The sequence below is a fragment of the Schistocerca piceifrons genome, chromosome 7, assembly GCF_021461385.2.
Source record: "Schistocerca piceifrons isolate TAMUIC-IGC-003096 chromosome 7, iqSchPice1.1, whole genome shotgun sequence".
NCBI lineage: Eukaryota > Metazoa > Arthropoda > Insecta > Orthoptera > Acrididae > Schistocerca > Schistocerca piceifrons.
The window spans coordinates 591,599,374-591,625,229 of NC_060144.1; the positions used below are offsets into that span (position 1 = coordinate 591,599,374).

The 25,856-nt window shown below is 41.3% G+C and overlaps 1 non-coding gene across 1 annotated transcript; it reads left to right on the forward strand.

Moving 5' to 3' along the window:
* Positions 1 to 20,218: 20,218 nt before the first annotated feature.
* On the forward strand, positions 20,219 to 20,293 carry Trnas-cga. Its single transcript has one exon. It is a non-coding gene; the product is annotated as a tRNA-Ser (tRNA).
* Positions 20,294 to 25,856: the final 5,563 nt, after the last annotated feature.

Below are 25,856 nucleotides of genomic sequence, written 5' to 3' on the forward strand. Positions count from 1 at the left end.
AGATGGGTAGATCACATAACTAATGAGGAGGTATTGAATAGAATTGGAGAGAAGAGAAATTTGCGGCACAACTTGACTAGAAGAAGGGATCGGTTGGTAGGCATATACTGAGGCATCAAGGGATCACTAATTTATTACTGGAGGGCTGCGTGGAGGGTAAAAATCGTAGAGGGAGACCAAGAGATGAATACACTAAAGAGATTCGCAAGGATGCAGGTTGCAGTAAGTACTGGGAGATGAAGAAGCTTGCACAGGATAGAGTTGCATGGAGAGCTGCATCAAACCAGTCTCTGGACTGAAGATCATAACAACAACAACATGTCATTGTAATACGGGGTGACTTCAACTTACGAGATACAGATTGGGAGTGTCATGCTATCAGAACTGGTGCCAGGGACGGGGATTCGTGTGGCATTGTTCTGGATGTCTTGTCCGAAAATTACCTTGAGCAGACAGTTAGAGAGCCAACTGGAGAGGTTAACGTCGTGGACCTCCTGGCAACAAACATACCTGAACTTACTGAATCAGCTGACATGGGTGAAGATACAAGTGATCATAATGCTGTGAGAGCATCTATGAAATCCGGTCTTACAAAGAATGTTAAGAAAGGTAGGAAGATATTTTTGCTTAGCAAGAGTGACAGGATACAAGTTTCAGAGTACCTAAGCACTCAGCATAAAATATTCGGTGATGTGGACGGAGATGTACAGAACAAATAGAATAAATTCAAAGGCATCGTGCAATTTGCCCTAGACAAGTGTGTTCCGACTAAGGTCATAATGGATGGGAGAGACCAACCACGGTTTAATAGCCGTGTTAGAAAACTGGTAAACGAAGAGAACATCTGAGATTCAAGAGAATTAAAAACCTATCTGAGAAGCAAAAGTTGAACCACGTGAAAATGAGCGTAAGGAGTGTAATGAGAGAACCGTTCAATGACCTTGAAAGTAAAACTTTGTCAACCGATCTGAGTAGAAACCTTAAGATGTTTAGAACGTATGTAAAAGCAGGAAGTGGGTCAAAATCATCTATTCATTCACTCAGTGACCATACTGGCACGGAAACGTAAGATAACAGAGAGAAGGGCGAAATACTGAATCCAGTCTTCCGAAATTGGTTCACCGCGGAAGATAGTATCAGGGTCCCTCCTTTCAATCGTCGTACGAAAGTCGAAGTGGCAGATATTGAGATAATCGATAGCGGAATAGAAAAAGAATCACAATTGCTTAGTAGTGGAAAGGCGTCAGGACGTCATGAGATACCTATAAGATTCTACAAAGATTATGCGGAAGAACTTGCTCCCCTTCTAGCAGTAATTTATCGTAGATCACTTGAGCAACGAAGCGTACCTAGCGACTGGAAGAAAGTGCAAGTCATCCCCGTTTTTAAGAAGGACCTTAGGACAGATGCACCCAATTATAGATCTATATCGTTGACATCAATCTAGAAGTATGGAACATGTTTTATGCTCAATAATTTTGACGTTTCTGGAGAATGAAAACTTCCTCAATAAAAATCAACATGGATTCCGTAAACAGAGATCCTACGTAACTCAGCTCGCTCTGTTCCTCCATAAGATCCACAGCGTCACGGACAACGGCGCTCAAGTTTATTCCGTGTTGCATGACTTCTGGAAGGCATTGACACCGTCCGGAACTGCCGTTTAGTGAAAAAAATACAAGGTTATGGAGTATCGGAGCAGGTCTGCGACTGGATTCAAGATTCCTTAGCAGACAGAACCCAACACGTCGCTTTTAAAGAAACAAAATGGACAGATGTAAAGGTGATTTCTACAGTACCCCAACGAAGCGTGCTAGGACCCTTACTGTTTACAATATTTTTAAATGATTTAGTAGAACGTGTTGGACGACCTTTAAGGCTGTTCGCAGCTGATGAGGTTGTCTATAACAAAGTAGCAACGCCAGAGGGTGATAACATTTGCAGAACGACCTCCAGGCTCTGGCAGCTGACCCTGAAGTAAGTAAATGTAACGTAAGGCGATTATAATTTCACACCTTACAAGCACCCATCCACATACTTTGCCGTGATCTAAAAACACAATTAGGTATCATGTGCTAGGATGTACATCGTACATATGAATATAGAAAGGAGACTGACATTGTCATGTATGCCTTATAAATAATTGTTAACGCTTACTGCATGAAAGGTGACGGAGTGTCTTTATTATCATACTAGTAGAGGTTGGAGCGACAGTGGAAATGAAATGGCAGGCGGAACTTAAACCCTGGGTGGAAGGCCAACGCAGGTGTGTTGGTCCTGCTTAAACACAGGAAGTAGCGAGATGGACGTTGGGACACCTGAGCGCTGGGGCACAATAGAGTCGCGAATGGCCGGTATTGTAGCCGGATGGAAAGGATTATACTTCGGAAACTACGAAAATCTTGGATGTAGCTGAGAGAACAAGGAAGTGTCACCTCGGAAACCACGCAGGCTGGGTTACTTCCAAGGATTTTTACTCAGAAGCGTACCATTGTACGGGTATAGGTTTTGCTTCGCAAACTTTACGCGCTGGACGACAAAAGACTAAAATATGGTTGGTTGGCGTTTGGAAGAATCTGTAGAGAGGGAGAATATTCCCTGGTTTCGGGAATGTGATCCGTTTTCGGAATTACGATGGTGGGGAGCCAAGCCTTGCTGGGAAGCCATCGGTGGAGAGACGCGGTCTTCCGTTGTGAGAGCCCGTGTGTGACGGTCGTTCGATATCAGGTTTTGTTGGTGCAGACGGACTTGCTGTCTTTGCTCTCAGGAGAGCTTATAGTTAGAACATCTAGGCACTGTACTGTTGCTAACGTATACGAGTCTGGACTTCACCTCCGGGTTGGAAGTCGTCGTTGCGTACGCAGCGTTCAGTAATCGAGAGCACTTCCTCTGCCTATACTTACGTTGAGACGTTATCTGAACTCCGTCCTTGTGGTTGGTAGTTCGCGTTTCTAGTCTGTAGAACACAAAGACAGTATTATAGTATATTAGTCAGAGGACCGCCTTCTGCCGTCCTAGTGTTTGAAAGAGTTTATTTGTGGCTGGAGTTCTTCCATCGTCGCAGACGAGTGCGAGAACCATCACTTCGACGCACCGGACGCAGTACATACGGTGATATCGCAAATTGATTTGGCTTATTAGGGCTATAAAAAGGTAAACAGCTGTGATCACGTTATTTTATTTCCACTGAAGTTCCACACCACCGTAGATCATCTCTGAAAGTAATGTCTTCAAGTGTTTGGTACGTGGATGATGTCAGTCATTTCGCGTTATTGATATTAGACCGCGCAGTCATAATAAGGCACAGAGTTGGCCAATTGATTAGTGATTTTACTTAGGAAATGTAAACTTTGTAATATAAATGTTTTTTTAATCTACAATGAATACATAAGCAGGAACAACGTTTACCATTCAGTAAGATTAGTTGCCTTCATCATTCATTTATGTTCAGATTGTAATTTATAGAATCAAGAGATCCTAAGATCTGCTTCAGGGGGTAGTCTGACAGGGCGAAATCTTCATTTTAGCGTTTATTATTTTCCGTTGCACTCACACATTTTACACCCGCCCTGAGTAGCATCTTGGAGTATTGTGCATACGTAGGAAAGAAATCCACAGCTGTACAGTTACACTATTGATGGCGCCAAACCGCTGGAAACAGCATCTACCATAAAATATCTGGGAATAACTATCCATAGCGACCTTAAGTAGAATGACCACATAAAACAGTGAGAAAAGCAGATGCCAGACTCAGATTCTTAGGAAGAATCGTAAGGCGATGTAACTCATCCATGAGGGAAGTGGCTTATAAGGCACTCGTTCGACCATTCTTGAGAATTGTTCAGCTATCTGGGATCACTACCACGTAGGATTGGTAGAAGAGACACAAAAGATCCAACGCAGAGCGGAGCGTTTCGTAACGGTAATGTTTTACCCGTAGCGAGAGCGTTACGGAGATGATCAACAAACTCCACTGACAGACGTTACAAAATAGGCACCACGGGGAGATTTACTACTGAAATTTCGAGAGAGTACTTTCCGGGGAGAGTCGGACAACATAGTAATTCCCCCTCCGTACGTCTCGCGTAATGACCACGAGGGCAAACTTCGTTAAGTTAGAGCCAATACAAAGGCTTACCGACAATCATTCTTCCCATGCGCTACTCGCGAGTGGGACAAGGTTGGAGGGCTCAGTTAGTGGTACAGAAAGTACCCTCCGCCTTACACCATTACGTGGCTTCTGGAGTACGGTGTGGACGTGGATGAATGCAGATCCGCCGCACGCCGCAGAAGCCGCGCTCACCCACTGCAGTGCGAGCTGCCACACGCAGCCTGCTAATGAGGTACCGGTCGCTTCCATAGCGCGACAGCACCAGCCCAGCCGCTCTTCACGTGTGCCCTTTATACTCCGCCCCAGCTGTCTGAAAGCTTCGCGACGGTAAAGGCCGCGCACAAGAGCGAGCGACGGACCGCTGCGATATTGGCTGCAATGGCCTCGACAGCCCACACACGACCGATATCCCAAGCAATTCGATCAATATTATGAGTGTCTCTGTGAGGAGAAGTTCTGCTACGGAAAATGTACTGCTGTATTTAGCAGCAACTGCATTCGATTTCAGTATGCTCACGAATACTTGGAGATTATAAATTTAAAATAAACGGGAAATACACACTGAACCGCCAAAGAAACTGTATTCAAATACAGAGATATTTTAACAGGCACATTACGGCGCTGCGGTCGGCAACGCCTACATAAGACAACAAGTATATGACGCAGTTGTTGGAGCGGTTACTGCTGCTACAATGTCATGTTATCGAGATTTAAGTGAATTTGAACGCGGTGTTATAGCCGGCGCACGAGCGATTGGGCAAAGTATCTCCGAGGTAGCGGTGAAGTGGACATTTTCCCGCACGACCACTTCACGACTGCAATGTGAATATTAGGAATCTGGTATAATATCAGATCTCAGGCATCGCTGAGCCCGGAAAAGATCCTGCAAGAACGGCACCAACGACGACTGAAGAGAAACGTTGAACGTGACAGAAATGCAGAATCGTTGAACGTGACAGAAATGCAAACCCTTCCGCAAATTTCTGTAGATTTCAATGCTGGGCCAGCAAAAAGTATCAGAGTGCGGACCATTCAACGAAACATCAACGAAATGGGCTTTTGGAACCGAAGGCCTACTCGCGTACCCTCGATGACGGCACAACACAAAGCTCTACGCCACGCCTGGGCCCATCAACACTGACATTGGACTGCTGATTACTGGGAACATGTTGTCCGGTCGGACGAGTCTCGTTTCAAATTGTATCGAGCAGATGGACGTGTACGGGTATGGAGACAACCTAATGAATACATGGAACCTGCACGTCAACAGGGGACTGTTGAAGCTTGTGGAGACCTGTAATGGTGTGAGGCGTGTGCAGTTGGAGTGATACGGGACCCCTGATACGTCTAGATACGACTCTGACAGGTTGCACGTACGTAAGCATCCTGTCTGATCACCTGCAACCATTCGTGTCCATTATGTATTCCGACGGACCCGCGCGGATTTTTTTAGAGTTGGCAACACTGGCTTGATCTATTGTGAATATTTTGGGGTAGCATATAGGAACGTTCTCCGCAACTTAAAATCTGTACATTTGTGCGAAGATACATTTTATTCAAAGTCTAAAGAAGATTGTTTCCGTTGTTGTACAAAACAGAGCAACGATAAATGCAACAAGAAATCTCTTTCGAGATGAGATAGATAAAAAAATAAGTTTAGGTCACGTAGATACTGATAGCGAAGGTGATTACAGTTATTCTCACTATTCAGAGTCAGTGTTTGGTGTCCAGCGCACATACGCACATCCGTGCTTACGGGAGCATCGCCTGTAAACAATGCAGGAGTAGAACTCAAATACAGATTTGACGGAGGGCTATTTAATCAGTCCACACTGCACTCTGAAAGATTCGCAAGTCTCACTCAGGTAAAACTGAACGGCAGTACGCTGATGACAATGCTTTTCCAGCTCACTCATCCCCAGAGCAGCAACTGTCTGTAAATTCTTTCAGTACTGCAGATAAACGGTTTGGCTTGACCATCAGCGTCCAAAAAACAAAGGTACTAGCAACGACAGCCACTGTAACTGTCTTTCAGGGTCTCAACATCTGCACTGCGACGGTCGGAGTGGCCGAGCGGTTCTAGGCGCTACAGTCTGGAACCGCGCGACCGCTACCGTCGCAGGTTCGAATCCTGCCTCGGGCATGGATGTGTGTGATGTCCTTAGGTTAGTTAGGCTTAAGTAGTTCTAAGTTCTAGGGGACTGATGATCACAGCAGTTAAGTCCCACAGTGCTCAGAGCCATTTGGACCATATCCGCATTGCACCACACCTTTGGAATATCTAGGAAGTGTTTTATCAACTACTTAGGCGTACTCGTCGGAAGAGAATGTCCAGGACAGGATGTATGCCATAAACGTTGCTTTTGGACATCTCCTACATCGGGTCTTCCTGAATAAAGATCTAACACCACGCACCAAACTGATCATGTGTCGAGCAGTTGTTTCTAAGCCGCTATATGGTTGCGAACCGTGGACATTATAACGCTGTGATTTTAAGCAACTGGAAGACTTCGACGAACAGAATCTTAGATACATTACGAACATCAAATGAGATGATTCGTATCAAACACTATGCTTCTTGAGGAGGCAAAAATGTATATATAGTACAGAAGCCACCATCGTTGGTCACCAACTCAGATGGATTGGGCATGTCCAGCGAATGAGAAACAACAGACTTCCTCGACAAATTTTGTATAGTGCAGTGAGCACTGACAAAAGGCCACGTGTATCAACGAGTGTTAATGAAATCAACAGCAAGAAAATAATGTATATCGACGTTAAAGCGTTTCGAGCGCCCAAGACTGGATCACTCGCAGGGTTTATACACTGCTTCATCCACTACATCTTTAACAAGGGAGGAGAGTCAATAAATGATTTTAAACAACACATCATTCATGAAAAACAGAGATTCTCAACAATCAATTGACAAGAGAACAGTTTTTACCATTTATCTGTCTTATATAAAAACAATAAGACAAACAGAGAAACAACCAACAAACAGAAATTTGATGACAAAGAAACCGTCGCCAAATGTAACGCGGATCTCACATATACTACTTGCAAATACAGCTTTAGAGATGTAAATAATTAAATACTCTAGTACCTTAACTGCCTTTTAATTGGGCCAAGAAGAAAAAAAAATGTTCATGTTTGTAAGTTCCTGTGGTCCAAACACAAAACACATGTGTTTTCCACTGAAATTCATGCTCATAAATAAGAAGTTTAATTCAATTACTTATTTCGAAGGTTGAATTTAGTTTCATTGCGAGGAAGTATAATTTTTATTACGTAAGACTTTAGTTTCATGTCAACAGATTCCCAAGGGAAAAGAAAGATTAACAAAACAAACAAAAAAATTTAAAAAGTTTAGTAGGCACTGTAACTTAAGTTTTCTTAATGTCAAAGAAGTGGGGCCGGTGAAGTCATTATTCGTGAGAGGAAGGAAGGGCTACAACGGAAAAAAAGAAGGAAGAAATCAACAAAAGAAGAGGTTGAAAAAATCAGCCAACCAGTTGCGAACCAGAGGTTTATTTAGCCCTTACTTGTAAAAATATCTACTTCAGAAGGGGTGGGCCCTAAAGATGTATATAAACGGTTACAAACTATTTTTTCACACAAAAGAAAATATTAATAACAGAAAAATGTCTTTGAGGTAATTAATATTAATAACAGAAAAATATTTGTGAGGTAAGCATACTCATTTGTCACATCATATATTGGTAAATTACATTAGCTGAAACCGAGCGACTCTTGTCATATATAAAATTTATATAAAACCAGAAACATCACATGCCGTGGCTTGAGATAGCAGCCAGATTACACTCAGCGTACGTCAGAATAAATGCACAAATGTATTCGCCCACTGGTAAAGCCTCCTGTCACTATAAAATTATAACAGGAGTCCAGAGAATAAAATATTTGTGTAACATAAATATTCACCATGCCAGAGGCAACTGCCAATTGTTCAAACGTACAGGCTCAAGAGTAAAGGAAAACTCGGGATGCAAAGGACGCTTAATACGTGCGCGTAAGAATTACGCTTTGTTTGTGTTTAGTAACAGTATTTTACATTAAAGTAAGAACTAAAGTTTCTTCTACAAGGCTAATAATAATGCAGTAACTTGACGGGTATATATTACGTATAACATCTCTAATACATTTGCTAACAGGGTAATACCGTGCGTAAATTCAGCGTGCAGAAGCTTGAGTTTTATTTACAAAGGACCACGGTTACGAATACATCCGGAAAGAGGAGCAAATATGAGCTAAAAAAATGTCATAAAAAAGAGAAACGTCCGCGTAACGCTACGGAAGCTTAAGCGATAAGGAAATATTGGAATGCAGAGGGCGCCATATACATGCGCGTTAGCACTGCATTTTCCTGATGTTAATTAACGTAATTTTGCATTAAAGCAAAATGACAGTCTCTTATAAAAGGCCAGAAATAAATGGAATAATGTTAGAGACATAGATTAAATATAACATTATCTGTAAAACATTTATACAGCAGAGTGATACTGCACGTAAATTTAGCGTGCAGAAGATAACAATACCATTATAAAAAATTACTTGTGTTCCAAATAGTTTTGTTTTGGAATACCAACTAAAGAAACTTGTGCTGAGAAGGCCACGAAAAATGAAACCCAGCAAGGCGCATCTCTTGCATGCGTATATTTAGCGCTCTCTGCATCCCAAGTTTTTCTTATCGCTTGCGCCTGTATCTTTTTAACAGCTGGCCTTTGTCTCTGGCATGGTGAATACCTGTTTTACAAATATCTTATTCTTTTGACTCCCGTTACATTGTTATGTAGACAAGAGGCTTCACCAGTGGACGAATACATTTGTGCATTTATTCTGACGAATGTTGAATGTAATCTGTCTGCTACCTTAATCCATGATTTGAGATGTTTCTGGTTTTCATATCAATTTTATAAATGACAAGAGCCGCTCGGCTTCAGCTTATGTAATTTACTACCACGTGATCTAACAAGTGAGTACGCTAACCTCACAAATATTTTTTTATTACTAATATCTTGTTATGTATGTTAAAATAGTTTGTAACCGTTTATACACATTTTTAGGGCCCACTCCTGAAGAAAATATTTTTACATATATGGAAACTAAGGTCAAGGACTAAATAAACATTTTGTTTGTAACTAGTTGGCTGCTTTTTTTATACCTCCTTCAAATTGAAACAGCTGCTGAATTGTAGCCATGTTTAAGATTTACAAAGAAAAAGGAAGTGTAGCCAAATGGTAAGGCGATCCGGGTTCGAGACCCAGTCCTGCACAAATTTTCAGTGTCGTGATTCCATTATACAGCTGATAGTTGTCCATGGGAGACGAAAATTTAATAGTCATGGGTGACTGGAATTCAACAGTAGGAAAAGGAAGAGAAGGTAACGTAGTAGGTGAATATGGATTAGGGCTAAGAAATGAAAGAGGAAGCTGCCTGGTAGAATTTTGCACAGAGCACAACTTAATCATAGCTAACACTTGGTTCAAGAATCATGAAAGAAGGTTGTATACATGGAGGAAGCCTGGAGATACTAAAAGGTTTTAGATAGATTATTTAATGGTAAGACAGAGATTTAGGAACCAGGTTTTAAATTGTAAGTCATTTCCAGCGGCAGATGTGGACTCTGACCACAATCTATTGGTTATGAACTGTAGATTAAAACTGGAGAAACTGCAAAAAGGTGGGAATTTAAGGAGATGGGACTGGATAAACTGAAAGAACCAGAGGTTGTAGAGAGTTTCAGGGAGAGCATAAGGGAACAATTGACAGGAATGAAGGAATGAAATACAGTAGAAGAAGAATGGGTAGCTGTGAGGGATGAAATAGTGAAGGCAACAGAGGATCAAGTAGGTAAAAAGACGATGCCTAGTAGAAATCCTTGGGTAACAGAAGAGATACTGAATTTAATTGATGAATGGAGAAAATATAAAAATGCAGTAAACGAAGCAGGCAAAAAGGAATACAAACATCTTAAAAATGAGATCGACAGGAAGTGCAAAATGGCTAAGCAGCGATGGCTAGAGGACAAATGTAAGGATGTAGAGGCTTATCTCACTAGGAGCAAGATAGATACGGCCTACAGGAAAATTAATGAAACCTTTGGAGAAAAGAGAACCACTTGTATGAATATCAAGAGCTCAGATGGAAACCCAGTTCTAAGCAAAAAAGGGAAAGCAGAAAGGTGGAAGGAGTATATAGAGGGTCTATACAAGGGCGATATACTTGAGGACAATATTATGGAAATGGAAGAGGATGTAGATGAAGATGAAATGGGAGATATGATACTGCGTGAAGAGTTTGACAGAGCACTGAAAGACCTGAGTCGAAACAAGGCCCCGGGAGTACACAAAATTCCATTAGAACTACTGACGGCCTTGGGAGAGCCAGTCCTGACAAAACTCTACCATCTGGTGAGAAAGATGTATGAGACAGGCGAAATTCCCTCAGACTTCAAGAAGAATATAATAATTCCAATCCCAAAGGAAGCAGGTGTAGACAGATGTGAAAATTACCGAACTATCAGTTTAGTAAGTCAGAGCTGCGTATTCTTAACAGACGAATGGAAAAACTTGTAGAAGCCGACCTCGGGGAAGATCAGTTTGGATTCCGTAGAAATGTTGGAACACGTGAGGCAATACTGACCCTACGACCTATCTTGGAAGAAAGATTAAGGAAAGGCGAACCTACGTTTCTAGCATTTGTAGACTTAGAGAAAGATTTGACAGTGTTGACTGGAATTCTTTCGAATTTTGAAGGTGGCAAGGGTACAATAAAGAGATGGAAAGGCTATTTACAAATTGTATAGAAAGCAGATGGCAGTTATAAGAGTCGAGGGACATGAAAGGGAAGCAGTGGTTGGGAAGGGAGTGAGACAGGGTTGTAGTCTCTCCCCGATGCTATTCAATCTGTATATTGAGCAAGCAGTAAAGGAAACAAGAGAAAAGTTCGAAGTAGGTATTAAAATCAATGGAGAAGAAATAAAAACTTTGAGGTTCGCGGATGACATTGTAAGTCTGTCAGAGACAGCAAAGGACTTGGAAGAGCAGTTGAACGGAATGGACAGTGTCTTGAAAGGAAGATATAAGATGAACATAAACAAAAGCAAAACAAGGATAATGGAATGTAGTCGAATTACGTCGGGTGATGCTGAGGAAATTAGATTAGGAAATGACACACTTAAGGTAGTAAAGGAGTTTTGCTATTTGGGGAGCAAAATTACTGATGATGGTCGAAGCAGAGAGGATATAAAATGTAGACTGGCAATGGCAAGGAAAGCGTTTCTGAAGAAGAGAAATTTGTTAACATCGAGTTTAGATTTAAATGTCAGGAAGTCGTTTCTGAAAGTATTTGTATGGAGTGTAGCCATGTATGGAAGTGAAACATGGACGATAAATAGTTTGGATAAGAAGAGAATAGAAGCTTTCAAAATGTAGTGCTACAGAAGAATGCTGAAGATTAGATGGGTAGATAACATAACTGATGAGGAGGTATTGAATAGAATTGGACAGAAGCGAAATATGTGGCACAACTTGACTAGAAGAAGGGATCGGGTGGTAGGGCATATTCTGAGGCATCAAGGGATCACCCATTTTGTATCGGACGGCAGCGTGGAGGGTAAAAGTCGTAGAGGGAGACCAAGGGAAGAGTACACTAAAAGATTCAGAAGAATGTAGGTTGCAGTAGGTACTGGGAGATGAAGAAGCTTGCACAGGATAGAGTAGCATGGAGAGCTGCATCAAACCAGTCTCTGGACTGAAGACCACAACAACAACTATAACACGTATTGCTGTCCAAATGAATTTTACCATATTGTGAGTGAATTGGCATATCTGAGGAGTATGATACCATCTAGCGCGATTTATGCGAAGCGAACGGGGATAAAAGTTTGTTGCAGTGTGTTGCCACCAGGTGGTATTAACACAGATTTTAGTTGAGTGGTAAAGGCTAGATGTGCAGAGCCATAAACCGTGCACGTTGTTGATCGAATCCATATGTATTCAGCCCATAAGGCAATCACGTCACGCCAGTTACGCATGGGCAAAAGCTCCTTGAAACGTGCACAGGTGAAGGTGTGCTCGCAACCCTGATCAATAGCTTCTCGGAGTCCAGAGGAGTAGCAATGTAGCTTACCGCAGTAGATTTAGCACCATGTATTTCAAATTACCGCATCTACATTACATTTAACAGGATTAAAAGAAACTACATGCTGTTTTGCTGTTATAGAACAGCCGCCACTGCCTATAAGAGGTCCGTTTTTATCGATGGAGGTACGAGTCCGTGAAAGCAACAAGAAAGACAGCATGAAACAAACCTTTGGGTGGATGACCAAACCAACAGAGAGACTGATGTCTATGTCTTTGAGAGGCTCTGACAAATATTGCCAAGCTAAGTTAACTGCTATCCTCTGGCAATCAAACAGCTACAGAAAAAAATTCCTTTTATCGCTACTGCAACAGATGAAGTTGGTTGCCCACCGTTGCCACGTGCAAAGACAGCGAAGGCCGATGCACCTCCTGTTGTTTTCCATCCCAGAGAAGGTCCGAGCAGAAACAAACACGGGCCTCACGATTGTTTGGACGGGTGTTTGATGGACTGCCGCATTCTTCTCGTTCTTACTTGCTGACACGCTTAGGTTATGGCCATGCCATTAGTTGCTGTCACCGTCATACGAAAAGTATACGCTTGAAAATGTCAAGGAATCCATCATATGCCCTCAAATTAGCTCACTTCAACGGTTCTCGTCATTTGGTTCATAGCCGCAAGATACAGTAGCTCCTGCCCTCGCAGACTGTTTACATTTTTTCATATCTTATATCTCACCACACCATCACCCAGTACACTATTACTCAACCAGAAATCATCACACTACTAACATATTGAAGTTGTTGAGCTGTCGAACCTTGGATCCTAGAACCATCATATCCCTAATTTTAAAGTTAACAGAAAGAAAATCGTAATAAACACCATATCAGGTATATATCATTGTACAAACAACCTTCATGCAGAAGATTGTACGTATCACTGTGAAAGTTAATGTCCTTAGGCAGCAAATTCCTTGTTCATCTGATTCAAAGAATGTTTTTGGAGCGTTCAGTAAGATTAAATATCTTCGTAGAATTTAAAACTGACTTTATTTAACATAAATGCAGCGCATTTTCATCAAGTAATAACGTATAAGGAATAATGTATTTGGCAAAAATTTAAATTAATGTTAAAGACAGTCTAATTTAAATACTATGATAGAAGAATAAATAAAAAAATGTTTTACAGTCCGATAACCATTATTTGTGCTTCAATGTTCTAATATCGTTATACTGATAAAATGCAGAAATAAAACGTCAGAATTCAATGTGTTCGCCGGCTGAAGTGGCCGTGCGGTTCTAGGCCCTACAGTCTGGAACAGAGCGACCGCTACGGTCGCAGGTTCGAATCCTGCCTCGGGCATAGATGTGTGTGATGTCCTTAGGTTAGTTAGGTTTAAGTAGTTCTAAGTTCTAGGGGACTGATGACCACAGATGTTAAGTCGCATAGTGCTCAGAGCCATTTGAACCAATTTCAATGTGTTGCTTATCAAGCATTTGCAGTGTCAAGTGCTTAGACCTGCCTACGTAGCACTAGCGTAGCTGTGCGTCGTTATAATTTTGCAGTCGATGCTCAGAATGAATTTGGTTGGCTACCTTATGATCAGTATTACACCTTATTCCCGAAGAGTCTTGTGGCAGGTTAACCTGAAATTCTTTTTAGAGAGAGTATTGGCATAATATTATCTTTATACAGTAAAAATTCCAATTTAAGTCTTTCGTAATATTTACGTTGTTGTCTAGCGTGTTGGAAAGAAAACGAGAGATGTTATAATACTGTCGCGCAGCTACTTGCGTTAAGCTCTGTATACAGATGAATGATTTTCAATAAATCCAATTTTTTTAAAGATTAGTTCTCACTGTGATCACTTTCCGGACAGTTAATTGGCCTCGTTCCCACTGACAGACTTCTAGCTGCTCTCCTTCCAATGTGCTGTCGTCGTTTTCGGTCGAATTTGCATTTCAGTTTTAATTTTCGGCTATCAGTGCTTTTTGAATGAGGGTTCTAGTAAACATAGTGCAAAACAATTTTAAGGAAAACGCAGTCAATTAAATGCATTACGCAAATACATTTTATATATCCTACACGCTTCACACAGTGCACAGTTCAGTTTACATGTCACTACCACGTAATAAAAACTTCGTTACGCAACAAATATGTGAAACCAAACGTGGCTAAAAGAGAACTGACGCAACGCTGTCATCAACATTTTTTTTCTTTTCGTATGCCAATAAAAGACAACGGAATTCGTGACGACGCGATGTGTATCTATTCCTATGGAGCGGTTGCCGGTATGGAGATAAAATGATTCTGAGACTAGAATTTCGTACAGAGCACGCGAAATACATCTGCTTACGCAAAGTCTCCGCTTTGAATACGCAACAAATAGAAAACGCCAACAAACATTTTAGAGTCTTCTGTAAACAGAAAAAAAATGACACAGAATGCATTAACACGCTTAAAAGTGGATCAACCACGTATCGTGGAGACAGGAAAATTCACAGCTGTACAGCGTCATACATTAAATTACTCAAGTGTCATCTCGAAAATCTGATTTTGCCCTTAAAAAGTTGGGCTGAAACGTTGCATATTTTTATGATGACGCAAGTTTTAAAAATTAATAATTCAATCGATTATCTTACATGGCATGTTTAGTAAAATATTTTCTTTTACAGTTGAAAATTATAAGGAAGTTATTTATCGTGAAAACGCTTCTCTCTCTTAGTAAGTGACGATAATATAAACTTTTAATAACCATTTATGTAACAAATTTAATGTAACACGTTTTTAAAACGAACTAAATGCTACAATTAATTTCTCCTAGCTCGACACAGAATCCCAACCCCATATAGTTAGTCCTGAAATTTTGAGCTTGTAAACTTTTAGTAGCTACGACAATAATTGTAAAATGTTAAACGAAAAATGTTATGTGCATGCAATAGATAATTGTTAATTAAGTAGTTCACCTAACAGTTTTATTGTAGTGCAAGTGACAACAGCTGTTATTTGATTATTCTAAGCGACAACTAGTCTCTATACTCCTTACTATGATCTGTTGCATGCTCACCATGTTTCCTGCTCCAAATTTTACAATTATTATTTTAACTATTAAAAATTCATAAGCACAGATTTTCTCTACTCTGTGAATAGGGTTGGGACTCTGTAATGGTCTATGAGAAATTAATTTTTACTTTTTAGTCCACTTTAAACATGTGTCACATTAACAATAATTTTCATTTAAAGAATTATTTTGCTGTTTTTCATCTTCTGTGTGTGAAATCATTCTGTCTATTCTGACGAGGTTACAACAGAGACGTGTCATACATTTATGGTTTATTTCAGTTTCTGTTCATCAGACTACCCAATACCTCGCTTTCTCCTAATTGTATCGCACGAAAAACCCTCAAAGCTAAAAATTAGAAAGAATGGAGCTCACACAGAGACTTAACAAACATTATTACAGCGTAACGTTTGCGACTGGATGAGGCAAAGGAGGAAACAGCAGCGGTACACGAAGTAGCAGACACGAAAGCGTGCTAATATTACGTTGTCATCCAGTTCAGAGCTATGTTGAAAGATTCAAGTCTCTAGCTCATCGGAACGTTCCTTTAAAATCAGTTGCAAAATTTCCACCGAAAAGGCTTCATGAAAGGCATTAAAAATACTTTTTTCTAAACACAAGTTGTGTGATCGTTTGATTTTTCGTTACATGAATATGTTAATAAGCATACTGACGTCTGATGTTGACCCTCCAAGAAGGAGACTTATGAGCAAAAACACTAATACTGGGCCTTATTAGAGCAACTCAAAGAATTTACACTACAGGCCATTAAAATTGCTACGCCACGAAGATGACGTGGTACAGACGCGAAATTTAACCGACAGAAAGAAGATGCTGTGATATGCAAATGATTAGCTATTCAGAGCATTCACACAAGGTTGGCGCCGGTGGCGACACCTACAACGAGATGACATGAGGAAAGTTTCCAACAGATTTCTCATACACAAACAGCAGTTGACCGGCGTTGCCTGGTGAAACGTTGTTGTGGTGCCTCGTGTAAGGAGGAGAAATGCGTACCATCACGTTTCCGACGTTGATCAAGGTCGGATTGTAGCCTATCGCGATTGCGGTTAATCGTATCGCGACATTGCTGCTTGCGTTGGTCGAGATCCGAAGACTGTTAGCAGAACGTGGAATTGGTGGGTTCAGGAGGGTAATACGCAACGCCGTGCTGGATCCCAACGACCTCGTAACACTAGCAGTCGAGATGACAGGCATCTTATCCGCATGGCTGTAACGGATGGTGTAGCCACGTCTCGAACCCTGAGTCAACCGATGGGGACGTTTGCACGAACAGTTCGACGACGTTCGCAGCAACACGGACGGTCAGCTCGGAGACCATGGCTGCGGTTAACCTTGACGCTGCATCACAGACAGGAGCGCCAGCGATGGTTTATTCAACGACGAACCTGGGTGCACGAATGCCAAAACGTCATTTTTTCGGATGAATCCAGGTTCTGTTTACAGCACCATGATGGTCTCATCCGTGTTTGGCGACATCGCGGTGAACGCACACTGGAAGCGTGTATTCGTCATCGCCATACTGGCGTATTACCTGGCGTGATCGCATAGGGTGCCATTGGTTACACTTTTCGGTCACCTCTTGTTCGCATTGACGGCGCTTTGAACAGTGGACGTTACATTTCAGATGTGTTACTACCTGTGGCTCTACCCTCCATTCGATCCCTGCGAACCCCTACGTTTCAGCAGGATAATGCACGACCGCATGTTGCAGGTCCTGTCCTGTACGGGACTTTCTGGATACAGAAAATGTTCGACTGCTGCCCTAGCCAGTACATTCTCCAGATCTCACACCAATTGAATATGTCTGGTCAATGGTGGCCGAGGAACTGGCTCGTCACAATACGCCAGTCACTACTCTTGATGAACTGTGGTATCTTGTTGAAGCTGCATGGGCAACTATACCTGTACACGCCAGCCAAGCTCTGTTTGACTCAATGCCCAGGCGTATGAAGGTCGTTATTACAGGCAGAGGTGGTTGTTCTGGGTACTGATTTCTCAGGATCTATGCATCCAAATTGCGTGAAATTGTAATCACATGTCAGTTCTAGTATAATATATTTGTCCAATTATTACCCGTTTATCATCTGCATTTCTTCTTGGTGTAGCAATTTTAACGGCCAATAGTGTATTTAATAATCATCAGCACACCCCTCCATGTAAAGTACTTGTAGCACCAAGAATTTCGAGTTCGTATTCAGTTTCTTGTGAAGTTCCACGGAACATGTCCTCTGTCACTGTGTAACGCCGGAAATGCATATCCTCCTATTTCCATCTATTGCACTGCAAATTTTTTTCCTTCTTTTGTTACCTGAAGATATAACATTTCTGTGTCTTTGTATATTGTAATTGTTTTACTATTTGTATATATATATATATATATATATATATATATATATATGCATTTATGTCGATGTATAATTGGTTTGTTTCGTGAATATTATTTGTATCTATACGCTGAGTCTGGCCTAGGGAAAACTATGCTATCGAACGAATACATCGATAGGTCGTGTGGAGTACCAAAGTGTTTAGGTTCTTTGGTAGTGTTAACTCTGCCGCATGGAGCGCGGGCAGAGGGAGTCTGGCTGGGGTAGTGCAGTGGAGCAGGTGTGTTGTGTGACGCTCCCGCGAGTTGCCGCGCTTTCGGGGTTTGGCAGCATGTAATTGCGCTCGACTTGCTATGATAGTTTCGGACATGGTGTCGCGGAGGGGAAGTGTTAGCTGGCGCACATCAAGAGACCGTTTCGCCTGGTGATCGTGTCGAGAAGAAGGCGCGCCAACATCCAGCTTGTGCAACAGCGACGGCCGACAATGAGTGACTGTCGCCACCTCCTCGATCGACGACTTCTAACCTTCAATCAACCAACAAGGAAGACGTAAAGTTTTAGGACTGTATGGCAGACCTCAGCTTTTCAAACTGTTCAAATCACTAAATTACAGCAACGTAGCATGAACCTTTGTTGCTCATTGTCCCAATTGCATTACCAAGTAGGGTCCCTTCCTTTTCCGGAATGAACCCGAGTGTCGTTGAAATTCAAACGCCAGCATTAAAGTAATATCATTCGATTTCACTGCTTTAAGTTCAAAGTTCAGTTAAGGTATTCATAGCTGGCTACAATATTTAGATTACACAAGCACAAATTAAGAGTCGAGTTTTGTTACTGTGTTTTAGCTTACCTGTGACTGCAGCTCAGCTTGGTACGTACTAAATTTTACTATTGTTAATTGTTCAGAATCATTTAATTCAAATTCAAAGTTAAATCTCTTATTTCTAAATTGCGTAGATTCAAGTAGCTTTTGAAATGATTGTTGAGGTAGCCCAAGACTAACGTTATTTTAATGAATTTCGTAGTGCTTCAGAAACAAAGATCACTATTAATTTCAGTCACTAAATTAACTTTCAATTTTCCGGTTTTATTAATTCTTTTGCTAAATTAAGTCAGAGTGTAGCAAAATTTATTACTTCTGACAAACATTCAGTTTTCACACAACACGTGTCAACCTTCAGTTGCCACGCTTTTAGTGCTAATTATATGTGCATTAATCTTTCATTTTCAGTTATTATAGTAGTTGTCCATAGGACTGGCGACCGTAATTTTCCCCAAATCTCAAATATCTAATTAACGCCGATTAATTGTTAACGTAACGACCGCACGTGTACTTTCTTTATTAACTTCACCCCTTTTCGAAATTAATTTCCACCAGTTTCATTTGCATTTTTCCTTTAATTTAGATGTAACCCTTTCCTCCCTCTTTACCGACAGATTAACTTTGGTGACGATTGCTTTTCCCAAATTTCCATTAGGTACACGCGGTTTAATTTTTCACTGTCATTAAGGTCGATAAGTGAGGAGGAGGTTACACGTGGCGACCTGGCGACAGGACAATCTTCAAATTTGAGGTTGTTCTGGACTCGAATTTTACATTGTGCAAATCTCGTAACAAAGTACTGGTTACTCACAGCTCGTTACGTCAGCGAGAATAAGTAGTGGGAGTAATCTTAATTAGATTTGAGATTTGGCATTTATATTGAAAATTATTAAAAGGAATGAAAGCAACAATTACCAAAATTTGGTAGACTTGGATATGGAACAAACGGTCGAACAGTGGGAAACGCGCACCGCGGTACCCATTGTTCAGGGGCAGGCGGATAGCATGAAAGACGCGACCGCCGAAACGCAACAAAGAGCAGAAATGAACATCCAAACTTCAGAAAATGTTTCGGAATCGGAAGCGAAAATCAAATCTGTACCCCTTGATGACGAATATGGGGGAACATATATAGAGGAACAAGCTACGGAAATAAAACCGGTATTTTCCGGGAACTTAAGTGATTTATTGAATGTTTTGATTAACGAAATCAAGAGTCAATCGGCAGAAATTAAAGCTCAGGCTGCCAAGCAAGAAGCTCAGTCTGACAAGCAAGAAGCTCAGTTTGCCAAGCAAGAAGCTCAGTCTGCCAAGCAAAAAGCTCAATATGAAAAAATTGAACGGAAGCTAGACAATCAGAACAAAGCTATTAATGTTGTTAACTATAATGTTGGAGTTGTTTACACAAAAGTTGATAAAATCAAAGAAGATATTGTTATGATTAATACCGAAATCGGTAATCTTAAACAGGAAATGATACGAGTTCAGGAGGAAATTGCAAGCATAAATACTCGTTTTGATTCCGAAATTAGCAGAATCGAGAAGAGTGTAGGAGACGCGGTTGCTCCGATCATCGAGAATAAGGTGACGGAACAAATTCAATTAGTGAAAAAACTTTAAAGGCTTTAGTATCCGAAGTAGATACCAAAGTGAGGAAGCAGGCTAATACCTGCGAAGAGAAAAAGAGGGTAGTGGAAACGCTTGCGACAACCACTTGCCAAGTAATTACGAGAGGTACTGGCAGAAGTAAAGCTGTGAGTAGCGGGCGTGAGTCGTGCTCCGGTAGCTCAGTTGGTAGAGCACTTGCCCGCGAAAGGCAAAGGTCCCGAGTTCGAGTCTCGGTCGGGCACACAGTTTTAATCTGCCAGGAAGTTTCAATTACGAGAGTGTCGGAATTAGAAAAGAAACTTGACGAAAAACAGAGCTATGTGCCAATATGTGCACATAGTTCGGAATTGTTGACGAAAGAGGAACGGTTCGACCCCTTGAAAAAGGGCGGTATACACGCGACGGATTTCATTAAAAATTGTGAAAGATTTTAAACATGGCTGCAGCAGCAACTGTTAAAATTCTTCACAATAAAAGGATGACAGCCAAAACCAGTTGCAGGATAAAATTTTTTATTAAAATTCTTGACCAAGGTTTCGGTACTCGTGTCTCAGTAGTTCATAGGCGAAGTAATGGTGTTAAGCTGTTCGCTTTGACCCTGTGCCCATTACACATGTTGTACAAATGGAGATGAGGTCTTAATTATTGACGACGCCTTTGGCATAATTGTTTTATTATTCTCCATTGCATGATGTAATTTTAGAAGTTTTACTTCTGATGAAGGTATATTTATATGTACAGAAACCTTGGTCAAGAATTTTAATAAAAAAATTTTATCCTGCAACTGGTTTTGGCTGTCATCCTTTTATTGTGAATTGTGAAAGAGTTTTACCCAGATCATGGACTAATGAGAGAAAAATTAATGCGGTTATTGACGTGTTGGCTGGTGATGCCAAGCGTTGGGGCTTAAACCTCAACATCACGAACCTGACTTTTGACGAGTTTAAAAATTAATTTCTGGCTGAATACTGGTCAGCGCGAAAACAACAAAGTGTCTGGCGCGAATTTGTCGTATCGAGGCCTTTCGATGCGAATTCGCGTGGCTCGATGAAGGAGTTTTGTGAGGGCTGGATCCGCAAGTTGGAATATTTGCGTGATCGCCGCACGGAATCCGAAATAGTCTGGGAACCCTACAAGAAGCTTCCAGATGATACAAAACGATACGTAGGAAGCAATTACAGGACAATCAATGATTTCCTGGAAAGAGTTGAGGACTAGGACAATTGGCTCAATAATCCCGACAGTGGTACAGGCCGTGGTAACGACAACGGGTACCACACCAACCACAACAACGATAACTATGGGAATAATGCATACTGCAACGCTGGCAGCAATAACAATAATGGTTCGGGCCGTAATGACAATCGGTACAATGCAAATAATAACAGGAATGACGGAAACCAGTATCATACTAGCGTGATACGGGCTTCGCAGAATAGTAATAACGCCAGAGGGTGCGACCAGTCGCCTCAGCAGCATCCGGGGAGCGTATCTGCTGGGACGAGACAGGGAAAACATTAGCCGCGCCGGTGAGGGGCCGACCGGGCGTGGAGAAATTTTGGCGGCCCAACAACATCAGAAAACCCAGGTGTCGTCGTTATGAAAATTCCTTGTGGAATAATCAACGGCGGGAGTGTGTGCCAGTGTTAGGAGAAAGGAGTGCGCCCACGAGTAGTAGATCAGCTGTAGACACGGCAGTAGAAAGTACATTCACTGTCAGTGAGAACAATATAAGTAGTGTTCCGGAAATCGATTATAAAGTGGCAGATTTAACACCCACAGCGGAACTGGAGATTGAGTTCAAGAATGATTCGCAATTGTTGAGAGAAGATCAGATGTCGGATAAAACGTCCGTCATCGAGCGAGGGGATGCGGAGAGGGATGAGGTCTGGTTAAGGCAATTCGGTCGCTTATACGACGAACTAAGACATTATAGGGACCTGTACGGGAGAAGTGTTTATGGGGAACGCGGGCAGGATTTGCCGTGTCTCGTCCCGCAGTAAGATAGTGTTTGTGAAGTGATAGAAAGTTCTGGCCCTAACCGGCAGACTTTACCAGAAATAGTTGATGTTAATGGGGAGCACGAGCAAGATTCGTCGTGTTTCGTCCCGCAGGAGTTGGATGTTGAAGTAGTAACTGAAAGTTCTGGCCCTGACCGGCAGACTTTACCGAAAGTTATAGTGTTAGAAGTGGCCGACCCATCCGACGCAAAACTCCAGTTAAAACATTGCGAAAGTATTGAGGAGAAAGATTACGAGAATTTTACAGATAGCCGGACACGATTGGTAGAAAAGCACGTAGATTACAGCGTGTATGAGGTTATAGCTGACGTTATACGGTCAGACGTTAGCAGTGTGGGTTGCGCAGATCCAGAGAAAGTAATTGCAGATACTACAGGGCACATTCCTCCAGGTAGATTGCCAGATGAGATCAATCTGACCAATGAGGAATCAACGAAGCTGACAATTAGTGAATTGATAGCAAAGCAACACTCACTAGTTGACGAGTTACAGGGAAAGGTTTCGGTATTGGAGGCGAAGCTACAGACTAAGCCTCAGGACAAACCTGTTGAAATTAAAACTGTATGTGAACAGAGGCTGAAAAAGCCGCCAGATAAACCAGATTTAGGATCAAAGCCGGATGGTTGTTTCTGGAATGACGTGGATATAGACGAGGATTTATTATGGGAAAATAAAAAGACAGTCGAGGACAGGTGTAGACAGATAGTAGTGTCTGTTAATATGCACGGCCTACAACTAAACGTGTTGATTGACACCGGTGCATAATTGAGTGCTGTATCTGGGAAAATATTTGAGTTACTGAAAGACAGACCTGGTATAGTAGTTATGCCAGTAACAGGAGTGAAAATTATCGGTGCTACTGGGAAGGCCAGTAAACCGGTCACAAAACAGATTTTTGTCAACTTCGAGGTATGTGGGGCACGATTTGAACAAGAGTTTGTCGTCGTGCCAGACTTAACTACGGAAGTAATTATCGGGTTAGACTGGCTGTTAAAGTACAGTGCAGTGATTAATTGCGAGAGCAAAACTTTGACATGTACGTCACAAGATAAAACAATAGTAGTTAGTTTTGACGAGGCAGGAGATGGTGTGCATAGGCAATACCAGCCTATACACATTGTTAACTGGTCGGATGCCATTGACGTAGGTATGAATTTGAACTACTGTAGCGTGAGGAATCTCGGCATTGACAATAGTGTAGAAAGTGAATTGGAAACGATTGTAGACGGTGTGTCAAACGTAACACACGAACAAGACGAGGCCTGTATGAAGTAATAATGAGGAATAAGAGTCTGTTTCCAGACAAACTGAGTATTGGGGTGAAAAAAGATTGTTTGCGAGAAGTAATTAAGCTAAAAGCCGATGCTCGCATACGTCGTCATGACGCTAAAGCGCGTTTTGCTAAGTTTGCAATCGGAGACTTAGTACTTGTAAAAGCTCATGAGAAATCGAGCGAGATAGACAGTGAAATCTCTAAATTTAAGTTTGTTTATAATGGACAATATAAAGTCGTTGGTATACCTCAGACAAATGCTTATTGCTTAGAGTATCCAAGCTCTGGAAAACTATTAGGTATACGGAACATTGTAGACATGAAATTGTACCAACCAAGGATTGATTACTACCACAGAATGGGTAATTTGTACGGTATGTAAATATAGAGTGTAGGATTTAAGGTTTGCTAGCGCTAATGACCATAGAAGTTTTGCGCACTAAAACCAAAACAAAAAAAAGGCTTTTGCCTGACCAAGAGGATATTAAAGAAGTTGTAATTAATAAGTAATTAATTTTGACTAAATTATTTAAGAGGAATTGATTAATAATCAATTAAAAAATCCAGGCTGCTAATTTAAGTTTTCAGCTGAGTCACAGTCGATTAAGCAGTGTAAAGATGATTTGTAACTAGCTGCAAGATTTCATAAATATGTGATTTACTAGTCATTGCCGATGTACTTAGACGCTGTTTTAAGTTTCAGGCTAGTACATGTGTATGATGATGGACAGTGTTGAGTTATCCACTCTGATAGTGTTAATGGACTCCTTGAGATTACTCGGGAGTGAGGTTTTCCGAAAGAATTCAGTGAAACGGACGTTCTGGAAGTGCCGTTACATGTGCGAGTGAGATCAAGCGTGCCGCACAGGCGGGCGCAACAATACTGGCGAGGCGGAGCCGCTGTCGGCTCTTGTGCCGCTGTCGGCATTCTTTGTACTTGCGGGTACGGAAGGCGGAGTTGTTTTTCTTCCCGGACAGCTGATGTGAAAGAATTCTGCTGTCAATATTTATGTTTTTGTCGATCTGCTGTATGTTATTTTCTTGTTTAGCGTTAAGTTGACTCTCATGACGAGAGTATTAATTATGAAAAGGTTATATAAAATGCGTATTCTATGTAATTAATTATTAATTTGCATATTTTGATGTACCTGTTTTTATGACCATGTACTCTGATTAATTTTGTAAATAGTATTCCATTTCTTGATACTGTTAGGAATTTTGATTTTTTGAATAGCTAAACCATTTTCTATGTTTTCTATGAATTTTAATATGTTGTCAACCTGTTTTCTTTTGTGTAAGATGACAGAGTGGAATAAGATTAGGAGTGTCTCCACTCAATTATTATGGTCTAAAAATTGGTTTATGATTAATTAGCCTAATGCTAAATTTTCTTGATGTTTTGAGCATATGCATTTCCGCTGTTTTTTTTCCCTTTCGGGACACTTTCTGAGTCTGTTTAGGTTACAAGAACATCCTCAGACAATGTGGGGCACGTGTAACGCCGGAAATGCATATCCTCCTATTTCCATCTATTGCACTGCAAATTTTTTTCCTTATTTTGTTACATGAAGATATAACATTTCTGTGTCTTTGTATATTGTAATTGTTTTATTATTTGTATATATATATATATACATGCATTTATGTCGATGTATAATTGGTTTGCTTTGTAAATATTATTTGTATTTTTACGCTGGGTCTTGCCTAGGGCAAACTATGCTATCGAACGATTACATCGATAGGTCGTGTGGAGAACCAAAGTGTTTAGGATCTTTGGTAGTGTTAACTCTGCCGCATGGAGCGCGGGCAGAGGGAGTCTGGCTGGGGTAGTGCAGTGGAGCAGCAGGTGTGTTGTGTGACGCTCCCGCGAGTTGCCGCGCTTTCGGGGTTTGGCAGCATGTAATTGCGCTCGACTTGCTATGATAGTTTCGGACATGGTGTCGCGGAGAGGAAGTGTTAGCTGGCATACATCAAGAGCCCGTTTCGGCTGGAGACCGTGTCGAGAAGAAGGCGCGCCAACATCCAGCTTGTGCAACAGCGACGGCCGACAATGAGTAACTGTCGCCACCTCCTCGATCGACGACTTCTAACCTTCAATCAACCAACAAGGAAGACGTAAAGTTTTAGGACTGTATGGCAGACCTCAGCTTTTCAAACTGTTCAAATCACTAAATTACAGCAACGTAGCATGAACCTTTGTTGCTCATTGTCCCAATTGCATTACCAAGTAGGGTCCCTTCCTTTTCCGGAATGAACCCGAGTGTCGTTGAAATTCAAACGCCAGCATTAAAGTAATATCATTCGATTTCACTGCTTTAAGTTCAAAGTTCAGTTAAGGTTTTCATAGCTGGCTACAATATTTAGATTACACAAGCACAAATTAAAAGTGCGAGCTTTGCTACCGTATTTTAGCTTACCTGTGACTGCAGCTCAGCTTGGTACGTACTAAATTTTACTATTGTTAATTGTTCAGAATCATTTAATTCAAGTTCAAAGTTAAATCTCTTATTT